This window comes from Microtus ochrogaster, chromosome 16 (genome assembly GCF_000317375.1).
Source record: "Microtus ochrogaster isolate Prairie Vole_2 chromosome 16, MicOch1.0, whole genome shotgun sequence".
Classification (NCBI taxonomy): domain Eukaryota; kingdom Metazoa; phylum Chordata; class Mammalia; order Rodentia; family Cricetidae; genus Microtus; species Microtus ochrogaster.
Window position 1 is genome coordinate 26,736,445 of NC_022018.1, and position 13,698 is coordinate 26,750,142.

Here is a 13,698-nt window from a genome sequence, read left to right on the forward strand (position 1 = left end):
ACCGCTTTGGAAACTTTCAATAAGGAAAACATTTAATTAGGGCTGGCTTGCAGTTTCAGAGGATTAATACATTATTGTCATGGCAGGGAGCATAAAGGCACGCAGGCAGACATGGTGCTGAAGAAAGAGCTGAGAGTTCTACATCTGGATCAGAAGGCAGCAGGAAGAGAGAATGACACCAGGCCTGGCTTGAGCACCTGAAACCTCAAAACCCTCCCCCATTGACACACTCCCTCCAACAAGGCCACACCACCTAGTAGTGCCACTGCCTATATGGCCTACGGGGACCATTTTCATTCAAAACACCATAGCGTTTATTATAATCCCACCATCTTTTCGACAACTAGTCATAGAAGAAATTTTCAGGTAAGGACATAGAAAATTAAGCTAACACCACAGAAAGAACTTGTTTTGTAGAAAACAAAAATTGTTTTGAGTACTGGGCACAGGGCTATTGTATTGATGACACTGTGCCCTTGACCTTTACAACAGTCTTTAAGATGAATAGCATCTCTAGTTGCTGACCACACAGAAGCAGACAGACAAGTTTAGAGTATAGAGCTAGGAGTGGTCAGAGCAGTAGTACCTCCGATCTTTGAACGCTATCATCCTGAGATAGCTACACAAATAGACAGAGCTTATTGAAGAAGAATTGTAAAGGCCAGGAGTCGTAGCTCCCACTTATAATCACAGACCTCAGCAGACGGAGGTAGGAGAACCAGAAGGTGAAGGCCAGCCTAGGGTAAATAGTGAGTCTGAAGCCAGACTGGCTCCAGGAAACCCTATCTCAATAACAGCAATAGAAAGCGCCCTCCTTCACTCAGCAAATACCACTGACCACCAATAAGACACCAGGCATGGACTAAGTACAGAAGACACAGAGATGCAAAAACATGACTTTGAGATTTGTTTGGTAATGAAGACGAAAAAAGAAAAAAAGCAAATGTTTATATCATAAAATAGTGTAGGAGTAATTGACATTAGATGCTCTAGTTGGGCTGTTTCCTTAGTAGAAAATGTTAGAGGGAACCATGTAGATAAAGAGACCCCATGGAGTAATCTTAAAGAGAAAAAGAGGATTCAGCAGGTGCACACACACATACACACACACACACATACACACACATCCTACTAACAGAGAATAGCAAAGTAAATCAGTTGAGAGAGCAGATATGTTCAGAGTCATTTCAAGAGTCAGGTGTGCTGGAAAAAGCCTGTCGATAGAGACTTCAGGATGGTAAATCAAGGCCAGGCTGACTACATAGCAGGATTCCCTTGAAAAGAGAAGGAGGATGGGAGTGGCAGCAGAAGGAGGAGGCAGCAACCCATTTTAAAAGAATATAGCATTATCAGTATGATTTTAAACTTGATCCAATATGTCCGTGGAAGACAATTCTTCCTTCTTCCTTCCTACAACATACAGCGCCCTCATTACCCCAGACTGCATTTTGAAATATAAAGCAGATCCCAATGAGTTTCAATGCATAGAAATTGTATTTATAGAGTATATTTTCTGACCATAGTATAAGCAAGCTAGAAATCAGCAAACCCAAACCAAAAAATCCTTGTACATTAATTAGAAATGTACATTATTAGAAATCAAGACACATATTTAAAAATAAGACAGTTGAGAAAGAAATCAGACCAAGGAGATGACTCTGGAGTTCAGTCCCCCAGAGCCCAGGTAAATGATTGTGCATGGTATCAAGCAGTAGGAGTCTCAGACTGGATGTGGTGACAGGAGGGTTCCTGGGGCTCACTGGCCAGACAGTCAAGCTGAACTGGTAAGCTCCAGGCGAGAGATCCTGCCTCAATAATGTGGTACAGAGAGCAATTGAGAAAGACACCCAACATTGGCCCATGACTTCTACACATGCATAAACTTATTCATTTATACACAGGCACACACATGCATGAGAGAGAGAGAGACAGAGACAGAGGAAAGAGACAGAGAGAGGGGAGAGAGGTCACCATGATACCAAAGGGAGGCAAGAGCAATGCAGACAAAAAAATTCAGATGCAAAAATTCTCAACAAAGTACTAACAAGACAAATTCAACAGCATGTTAGTGTGATCGTACATCATGATCAACTGGTGCTTATCTCTTGGATTCAACTATGGTCCAAGACAAATGAATAAATTTGACTCAACAAATTATCCAAATGAAGGATAACAACTTCACAATCTCAATGAAATTCAACATCCCTTCACAATTCATCAAATTATGATATGGAGGAATTTATCTCACTATAATAAAAGCTATACATGATCAGCCTATTGCTAACATGACATTCAAATGGTAGAAAGTGGAAAGAATTTCCACTAACTTAAATCAGGAACAAAAAGATGATGTGAACTCTCATGCTTCTATCCAATACAACACTGAAGACTTGGCTAGAGAAATTGAGCCATGAAGAGGAAGAAAAGACATTCAAGGGGGTTAGGGAGACAGCTCAGTGAGTAAAAGCTATTGCAGTGCAAGCATGAGGACCTGAGTTCAAATCTCTAGAACCCAACTAAAAGCTGGATGTGTGACAAGAGCAACTGGATCCCGGTGTTTCTATAGGAAGATGGGAGCCGAGATAGGAGAATCTTCAGATTCTTGGGGTCCATCTATGCTAATGTACACGTTGGATAATCAATAAAAAAGACCTTGTCTCAAGTGAATCGAGGCAAGGACTGACACCCCAGGGTATTCTCTGGTCTTTACACCTTTACTATAGCATAAATGTGAGCCCATACACGTGCAAGCACACACACATGCACACACACACTCAAATCCAAATCAAAGGGAAAGAAGGGAAACTGATTCAATTTGCAGATGTCATGATTTCCTTTACAGAAAACTTGAAAAGACTCCACCTTTAAAAGCCTGTTAAACTGGTAAAGTCAGTGAAGTTGTAGAACAGATACAAAGTCCACCCAGTTGCATTTCTATATTAACAACGACTTTTTAAAAATTAATGAAATAACCTCTTCTACAATTTCAAACACAATAAAGTACCTAGCAACACATTTAAGTGTATCTGTTTACTATTAAAACCATAAAACACTAAAGAAAGAAATAGATACGGAGATACCCAATGTTCATGAAATACTTGGACTGACACTGATATTACCGCATGCAAATCAATCTACAGAGTCCATATGATGCCTATCAAAATTCCCATGACAGTTGGGCATGATGGTGCACATTTGTAAACTCTGCACTCGGATGTGATAGCAGGGGGACAAGTAGTTCAAGGTGATCCTCAGCAACATAACAAGCTCTAGCCTGTCTTAATAACAAAAAAAAAGGAAAGAAGACGGAAGGAGGAAGGGAAGAGAAGAGAAGGAAGGAGGGAGGGAGAGGGGACAGAAGGGAGGACAATAAATTGCATTTATCATACACAATTTTTAAACTTGTAAGATTTATATGAAATTTGAATAAGTTATCTTAAAAAGAATAAAGCTGTAGGTATCCCATTCGCCAGTTTCAAGCTTTCCTGAAAAGTTAAATAAAATAATATGAGCATGTCCTGAAAATATACACACAGAAGCCAGCAGAACATAGAGGGCCTAGACATAAACTGATGTCGGTGTCAGGAGCACTTCATTTCCGTGAATGCCGCTGGGAAAACTTCCATCTCCAGGAAGGAAACAGGCACCTATGTTGAACAACTCATAGAAATGAATCCAGCATGCAAGAGAAGGGCACCCCTTGGAGGGAGGGGAGACCCACAAAAGGTCAAAGAACAAAAGTGAATATGCTTTTAAAAATGAATTAGATACTTGTGTGAAAATGAAACACATTATATTTACAACTAACATATATAAATTTAAACAGGGAAAATGGCAAAAAATACCCCCAAAATAAAATGGATTAAAGATGTAAATTTAAAACCTGAAGCCCAAACTTCTAGAGCAGTGGTTCTCAACCTTTTTTTTTTTTTTTTTTTTTTTTTTTTTTCGAGACAGGGTTTCTCTGTGGTTTTGGAGCCTGTCCTGGAACTAGCTCTTGTAGACCAGGCTGGTCTCGAACTCACAAAGGTCCGCCTGCCTCTGCCTCCCGAGTGCTGGGATTAAAGGCATGCGCCACCACCGCCCGGCTGGTTCTCAACCTTTTTAATGCTGTGACCCTTTAATACAGTTCCTCATGTTGTGGGGACCCCCCAACCATAAAATTATTTCATTGCTACTTCATAACTGTAACTTTGCTACTATTATGAATCATAAAGAAACTATCAGAGATACACAATATATGATATGGACCCTCCCCCCAAATAGGTTGCCACTCATAGGTTCTAGAAGAAACTAGGGCCAAGATTTTAGGCTTTTGCGGTGATTTTTTTCTAATTCCATTCCAAAAGCACAGGTATTAGAATCAACAATAAGCAAAAGGTACCATATCATATAACAGTTGTACGCAGCAAAATAAGCAGCTAAAATAAAAAAAGACCACCTATGAATGAAAGAAAATGTCTATAAAGTGTTTGTGTGAGGAGGAGTTAACATCTAAAATATACAAAGAACATGTCCTGTTCAATAACAAGACAATGACCATAATAAAAAGTCTAGTGGTATAATTAACAAGAAATTTATAGAAATGGTCAACAGATGTCTAAGACGATGTTCACCAATGCTAACCCTTAGGAAAATGCAAACCATCACCACAGTGATCCATGTCTGACCTTGCAGCTGTTAGGATGATAGAACAAAGAATCCAAGAGGTAACACATGTAGATGAAAATGTAGAAAGGAAATCCTTGCATACTGTTGGTAGGGATGCAAAGTAGTAGAGCTACACCACCATACCTAGCAAAAGCATTGTATTTCAGCTTTATAAATTTCCCTCCCTACCTAGCCAGAGCCTTCACTTTCTGGGGATCGATAGGTCAGCTGGACCCAGCTCAAATGCTATCACTGAATAGGCAAAGAAAGAGTATGATGCTTCAGCACAACCCCAAGACAAAGAGAATGGTAAGAGGGGACCCGGGACACTGCCAACGGAAGGAGACAGAGCCCATTACCACGCTACAGCTCTTCTCCCTGACCTGTTCTGCCACTCACAATAAAAGGAGAGAACTGGACTTGATTTTACCCACTGTCCTTTGTTTCTTTTGTGTAAATGAGCACATATATGGGGGTGTGCAGGTTTTCATATGCATATGTGTATACTGGTACCCATGTGTGTTTGTGTGTGTATGGAAGCCAGAGGTCAGTCTTGACTGGTGTTCCTCAGGAACTGTCTACTTGGTTTATAAAGAAGAGTCTCAATGGGCCCAGAGCTCACCAAGTAGGCTGAGTTGATTGGCTAGCCCCAGGAATCCTCCTGCCTCTGCCTCCTTAGTGCTGAGGCTGCAGTCCACCGCACTGAGGTGTTTGGGTTGAGAATGGGACTGAGGTCCTAATGCTGACACAGCAAGCGTTGTATAGAGCTTATACCCCAGCCCCAACAACAGAGATTTATAGGGTAGCATGAGCTGTCTCTGGACTCACAAGGAAGTCTGCTTTCCCTTTGGCTATTCACATCACAAGTGTTGGTTATCCCTGCACAGAGCAATTCTAAGACATTTGGGTCTGTTCACTTCAGACTCCCAGTTGAATAAGCACACTGTCAGCTCAGGCCACAAAACAATGGAGTCATAAGAATTGCCCAACCCTACCCTGTCTCACATCCCATACCCTGGCACTTGTGAGCTAACCCAAATAAGCAGGGATTTTGGTAGGTCTTGTGCAAAGCACCACAGTGACAAAGAAATAATGATGTCAATAGCCACCTCTTACCCAGAAAGCAGCACTTCATAGTACTGCTCCCATCTTACACCCTTCCCCCTCCTCTTCTTCCAGGTTCCTTGAGCCTTAATGATAGAGGGAGTAACCCAAACGTCCCATCCAGGCCTGAGCACTGACTGTCTCATTTTTAGGACTTGGACCAATTATGCAGCTCTCCATTCACTGTGTGTGTGTGTGTGTGTGTGTGTGTGTGTGTGTGTGTGTGTGCATGTGCGTGCGTGTGTGTGTGTGTGTGTGTGTGTTTGTGTGTATCTCAAAGAGAGAGAGAAAGAAGGGGGGGTTCTGGCCAAGGCAACCCAACTCTACCTGTGTTAGGAGGCAAGCAGACCATAGAAGTCTGAGTCTCAGTACTGTTTGGAATCTACAAGTCTTGTCATAGGTCACCAAACTATGCAGTTCCTAAGCCTTCCCAGCACCAGGCTTTTCCCCAGCTCCCAGCAGCAGCAGCAGCAGCGTTTTAAGGGTGTGTGGCTGACAGCATGCACTATGCATGGAGCTCTTTGAAGAAGTCACATGGCCCGTTTGAAAGACTCCATAACAGTCGCTCAGACATTTCCCTGCTGACATTAAAAAGATTTCCAAGTTAAGTAAACTGTCTGCTCCATAATTACAGCTAAGAAAGAGACTTTTGCCTTCACTTACAATTATACACAAGAATTCGTCATTTTCGACTCCGGATTGTACTCATAATACTAATGAAAAATGGCATTGCCCCTAAAAAGAATTTTAGATGGCCATGCCTACTGTAACAAATGTAAAAAGACTTAGCAATTTTTTCTTTGATTTAGTATATACAGATACCAAAAACCTGACAATCAACCATTTTACCATCTTTGGTGATTACATAGATATTTTTAAGCTATATTTCAAAAGGTGTGTGTGTGTGTGTGTGTGTGTGTGTGCGCGCGCGCGCTCCTGGATGTTAAGACTGGACTCTCACAGAAAAGTGTTCTATCCATTGAGCTATATTTGAAGCTTAGTTATATGATTAATTACCATACCTCTACTTCAGCTGGGTAATGCAAAATAAATTTTAACATCAATAAGGGAAGAATGAAGTTTATAGTATAACCCAAACCAAAAATGGGGCAGTTTGAGGATGGAGTGGTTAGCTGCCAGATTTTATGCCTTTTATCAATCTTTATTAGTTAATAGTTGACAGTCTATGCCTAAAGAAAATATAAAAGTGTGTCATCATGCAATGACTTGGTTACTTGTGAAACAGGCTTATTGGTAAGGCCCTCCAACCAATTCTTTCTTCACCATCAAAATGCCAGGCAACTCTCGGGTAGGTAGCTGACAAACATCTTTTGAGAGATAAGAAAATGGCCTACTTTCTTGCTTAAGGAATACAGCTGGATTGCCATTCTGTGTCTCCAGGATGTCAATGAGCATGTGATGCTGTGAAAGTCCCCAATCCATGCAGGGAGATGCCAAGCACAGGTCCTACCCCAGAAAAAAACAATCAGAACTCACACTAAATCAAGATGGAGGCAGGTACTATGACTCAGCGGACGAAGGTTCTTTTCTGACAGTGATCTGAGCTTGATCCCTGGGGCTCACCTGTTGGAAAAGGAAGACTGAATCCCCAAAGTTGCCCTCCGACCTCCACATGTGAGTGTACACACACACATGCACGCGCGCACGCATACACACACACACACACACACACACACACACACACACACACGTTACATGATGTAAGCAAGAGAGCGTTGATTTTAAAGTGTTCTGAAAGTTTCCTAACCTGCGTGAGACTCCATTTTTCTTCCGTCTTGGAAGATTAAGTGTCCTGTCAATTCCTATCAGAAAGTAGAATCTCTACTTCCAAGAAGCCAGGTTATTTCAAGCCTGCTGCCTTTGGCTTGTCATTTGTCTAACCCTGAAAGCAAACTTTTCCCAAAGGAATCTCTTATAAGGACGGCTGTGCTCGTGCTATTCCCAATAGACTGTTTCGTTATTTAATTTAAGGCCTCGCTTAGCCCAGCAGACCCAAAAGGATCCTGCTGTCCTGTGAACAGAAGTCAACTCAGGAGAGAAGCAATGGAGTCTTTTCTCAGCATTGACTTGCTGGCTAAATAAACTTTAAATCTTTCCCCTTGTCCATTTTACATAAAATAGTCTAGGACATTGTTTGCAGAGTAGAACAAAACTGACTAATTATTGAAGGAGGACTGGAACCTGATTCTGTTTGGAGATTGCTACTGTTTCCTTCATTTTCCAGGCACAGGGATGCATAGCTCAGCAGATGCTCTACCATTGAGCTGCATTTCCAGCCTTTGTGCTTGCTTTTTTTTTCTTTTCTTTTTTTTTTCTTTTGAAAAACCAGTACCCTTCGTCTCAATTCTTTTAGAATCCCTTTAAAATGGACAAGGACTCTAACTTGAAGCATGTGAGCTTTAAACTGAAAAGCTAATGTAAAAGAGTCTTCTCCCAAAAGTGATGTCTCTACTTCGGGCATTGGTGCGATTTTGCTAAAAAAATAAAAAGACCCAAGTTCCACTTTTCATGCCACAGAGAGTGTCCTGAAGTGACTGATTATAGTGACTAAAACCCACCGCGACAAGAAGAATGTCCTTTGACTCACAGCAGGGGCCTTAATGCCTAACAACTTAGGACTTGACACACAAACTCAACTAAGGACGGAATTTATCACGCCAGCACTGAGTTGAAGAGAGGGCTCCAAATGATCACAGGACACAGGCCATTGTAAACCAACATTCCAAACAGAAAGATTTGCCTTATTCTGATGGCATCTAAAGTCCAAAGTCTTACTGGCTTGTCTTTATAGACATCAGATCATCTTCTCTACTAGAAAGGAATTGACAGGTGATGCCTGAATTGTCTTAAATAATGGAAAACGCCTGCCTCATGGCTGAAGATTTAGTAAAAATCCCTGGTTTCAGTCTGCAGCACAACGTGGACCTGGCTTGATAGTCTATACCTACAATAACTTGAGAGTAGAGAAAAGATGAGTTCAGGGTCATCCTCAACTTTATAACAAATTAAAGCAAGTCTGTGATATAAGCTTTTGTCAAAAAAAAAAAAGATTCTATAATCATCATATGTGGTTAAAATTCTTGATAAGATCCAATTGACACTAGAAGTCTCTTTTTGATATAGGAATTCCTTTGGAGATGCACATCACACTAGCTGAGGGTGGTGGCCCTGCAAGCATTTTAAGACTCTTTTGTTGCCAATTGCCAGTAGATGAGGCTGGGTTTTGCCTGAGATAGTCACCAACGATGATGTTCCACTGTTTAGCAGACAAATTATAGTCAAAACCATGTAAATCCCAAGTACAGGGTGAAGCACCTTGGCGTTCCCAAGACACTTAACTGGGATTTGCTCTGTGGTTCCCTACAAGGCATTTGAGGGAGCAAGTGACTTGCCAGAGCTGCTCTGCATGGATGACATCACCACTTGGCTTTCCAAACACACCTTCTTGGCTCTCGCTCTGTTGGCTCCCTTCCATGTAAACAAGGCCTGATTAATGCTGCAGAAGGCCTGTGAATCACGTATTCCACTCCCACAGGGAAGTCAGAATGTCACTTTTTCCTCATTTCGTGCACAGAGTCCCAGGGTATTTAATGTGGCATCCCTAGCAACAACATAGAAACTGCTTCACTGCCGAGCTGCCAGCCTCATGACACTTTGTGAGAGCAGCTGACGGCTCACCCGCTGGAAGGCTGTGTCACCACCTGAAGCTGCATTCAGAGGACTCACCACTATGGTCAGATCACAAGCACATGACAAGCCTGTCCTTTGATGCGGAGATAAGGGGAATAAAGGGGCATCCTTGCCACACCTCCCCGAGAGCAAATGGGATCCCAACCCATTCAGTCACAGATGCCATACACTCACCAGAGCCTATGTTTGGGGGGGGGGGCATTCCACTCACCCCTTACTATTGCTGCTTTGGCCATCTGGCAACCTCAGTGAACACATATCTGATCAGTAAATCATGGGAATCAAACCAAAAACATTATCATCATCCCCCCCCCCAAGGAAGCTAGAGTCATCAATCTTTATGACCAGTCAACAAAAATAGTTGAACTGCTGTAAACAGTCCACTAGTGACTTGGAAGCATTTGACTTGAATTAGTGCCCATGGCTATCAAAACACCCAGAGGCCAGGTAGGGCTTAATTGCGAGAGAAGAGCCAAAATGGCTCACCTGGGGATGTGGGTCATGCTGTGACCCTGGTTATGGGGCAAAGAACATTCACCACCAACTGACTTTCTGCACGGACCCTGAAAGCAGATGGAGGTGAATATTAAAATAACATACTCTTCCAAACACTGGTGGCTGAGCACTTCATTTTCCTTCGTGAAGAAATTGGGAGAATGCGGAAGCGGAGCCTCTCTTTACTGTCCCTTCCATGTGACCTCTACAAAAAGCAATGCAGGTGTGTTCCACTGGCTTCAAGAAAATTTTTCAGACAACCATATTGTTTTCCATTTTGATAAGCCAGGCTCGGAACACTCTGAGGTCAGCTAGCTAAAACTGCTCAAGTCCCTCTAATGGAGGAAGCAAATGGCCACGTCACCTCCAGGGTTAATGTCTTTCTAATGAGGTCTTGTAGCAAGCCAGATCGTCAATGTGCAACAGTCAGAGGAAAAAAGGGAACAGTGAAAACTAGCAAATCATTTGAATTCCTTCAATTTAAAAGAGAGAAAGATAATCAAGATTATACTAGCTCTTAGTTCAGAATGTGTGTGGCACATCAACACACACACGCACGCCACGCACGTACAACATGAAGGATCTAATACACAGGCCGTTGAGGGAAAGTATTTGATGGCTCTGGTTGCAACATCAACTCAAAGTCCCAGCCTTTTTGAGAACTCATAAAGCAGACCTGGACAAAAAAGCCACCAATTGAGGGAGATGTAAGTGCATGCGCAAAGAGACACAGTTCCAGTCACCACCACACCAAGGGAAAGTCAAAGGGCTTCTTGGAGTTCCTGGCACTTGAGGAGCCTCCAAGACCCACCCTTTGGGTTGTTTGTGTTCCCTGGATCTTTCTCAGAGCTCATTGCCCCTGGCTCTGCCTTGCAGGTGGAGCTTGAGAGATTCCCCAGCCTTGCACAATACCACAGGGTATCATTATGACCTGCATTGCTCAAGACACACTTTCATTAACTCAGTGGCCCACAGTTACACTCACTGAGTCCTTGCGTGCAACACAAATGCTCTCCCCTGGCTAGTGTCACAGTTGAAGGCTGCCCCCACCCACAAAGCATAGCGTGTCTTTATGGCTTGATGTTTACTGAGCAGAATTGCTATGCCTTGGGGACGACGTGAGGAAGTCCGGGGACCTTTCACCTCTGTGAGCCACAGGGAAATAATGAAAAGAAGTAAAATAGGACACTAGAAATAACTGTGCTGGGATTTGGTTAGGCCACACAAACATTCCCAACCCCTGACTAGCTGTTAGTTAATTAAGTAAAGTGGTCCTGCTTGTGTGCTTTAACCATAGATCACGTGCCAAGGAAATGAACTTAGAAAACCTGCGTGAAACAGCACACAATTGAAAACCCAGCACCTGGAGCCTTGAGGCTAGCCTGATCTACATAGACACTCTCCAGATAACAAGACCCCCTCCTCAGAACCAAGCACCAGACCACCATTTTAGTTTCCCTTAACCGAGTTTTTCCTTTCGAAAATAAAATGGTGGCAAACACAAAGACAGTTGAGATGGAGAGATGACTCACCAGTTAGAAGCGTAGCGTACACTACTGTTCCAGAGGAAATAAGTGTGGTTCCCAGTGCCCCGTGTCAGGTGGTTCCAGTTCTGGGGATCCAGAGTTTTCTTTCGATCTCTGTGGGCACCTACACACACACACACACACACACACACACACACACACACACACACAGCACGTACACACACACACATACATACATGAACATAACTAGCAATAAAGTCTAAAAAAAGAAAACATCACTTCCTGTTTGTCAATGGAATTGCTTTTGTCTTCTGCTCATTCAAAATGCCATTCCATTGTTTTTTGTTTGTGTGTTTATTCGTTGACATGGTTGGGTTTTTATAGTGTATAAAACCTTTAAGAAATCTAGTTGGAATCTCAGAAAATGAAACTCCTGATCCTCACAGGTTTGGAGGATCAGCTTTCCCACCTGACGAATAATTTCCAAACTCACCAAAGCATTGTAATTCCACATCAATGACTGATTCTAAAGTCACATGCTATGTTGTATCAGTTAGGTTTGTTAGGCTGTAGACACGTTAAATAAATAGCAGTCATTTGGTTTTTCAATTACGTGTGTGTGTCTGTGTGTACACTCTATGTTGTGTGTGTACTCCATGTTGTGTGTGCATACAGCCACAGTATGATACGGTGTGCATGTGAAGGTCAGAGAACAGCCCTTAGTAGCGGTCATCACCTTCTACCTTCTTCTGAGGCCTCCACTTCCCACCTCGCCATCGGAACACTGGGACCACAGATGGGCCCTGCTGCGTCTGCTTTGATGTGCATTCCGAGAATCCAAACTCAAGCTGCCAGGCTTGTGCTGTAAGCAATTTTACCCCACTGAGCCATCTCCCCCGACCCGGGGGTAGTTTTAACAAGACACAAATTGATTTTTCTCTCACATATAAAAGTATTGGGATGTGAGCTAACCAAAACGAATACGTAGCTTTCAATCTCCTATGTAACTCCTCTGCCATGTCTTTAAGATGCTGTCAAATGCTCTAAAATGACTGCCAATCACCAGCCTTTAGTGCTATATTCCAGCCCAAAAGAATGAGAAGGGGGAAAAAGTAGCTGAGGCTTCCTGCCCAGAGCCATTAGCTAGATCCTAGACACATGGCCACATCAAGCTGGAAGGGATGGTGTAACACATGCCTGTTTCAAAGATGGCCTTAAACATGGCCAGGATTGAGCATTCTGGTTTGGGGAATTCAGAGAAGACAGTTTAAGGTATTCAACTCCAGTCTGTCATTGACACCAAGTAGATGAAGAATTGATATCTAACTCTTTTGTTTTCTTAAAAGACTGAAGGTATTTCTAAAGGTAAGATCTAGGGGGAATAATGTTTAAAAATATAAATGTATAAATAATGAACACCTATATAAATAATAAGCAGAAATACATAAGCAAATCAGCAAATAATAGTGCTACTGTGCCTTATTCTTATTTATCTGATTATAATTAGTATTCCAAATTCACATACCATTCTTTCCTTTATTTTTGTTATCAATGCTATTACTGTTTTGAGACGGGGTCTCATGTAAGCCAGGCTGACCTCAAAGTCTTTATGCATTCAGTGGTGAGCTTGAACTTCTGATCCTCCTGCCTCCACCTCCCATGTACCAAGAGTACAAGCAGAAGCCTGGTTTTCACAAGATGCTGGGGCTGGACCTAGAGATTCAAGCATCCTTGTCACTTACTCTGTCACCTGAGCAGCATCCCCAGCCCTTTCCTTCTTCAGAGCAATCAGAAGATGGAGCAGATATAAAATCTACTGGGAGGCAGACTCAGCAACCAATGCAGTGGGGTTAGTGGTGAAAGGAGTATGGACTGAGTCTGACCTGGGTCCTAACCTCCGCCCTGTTACTGATTTGTTCTGTGGCTTTGAACAAGTCACTCAGTCCCTCTAGTCTTGAATCATCTGTCTATAAAATGAAAGTAAGTATTTGACTAGGAGATCATGTGAGCACTAGATTACAAGGCTGGATAAATTGTACCCACCAGAGGAAGCAACCCGGGGTACAGAACTTGGGAAGCAAGAGACCAAGAAGAGAAGTAGCAAAATAAGGTTGAGTAAAAAGTAAAAGACATGGGGCAGGGGTGAGGCCAAACTGCCAGAGCAGCTGTAGCCTGAGACTTAGTTAAAATTACTTTTTAGTTTCTCTCTTCTTTCTTTCCTTCCTTTCTTCCTTTCTTCCTTCCTTCCTTC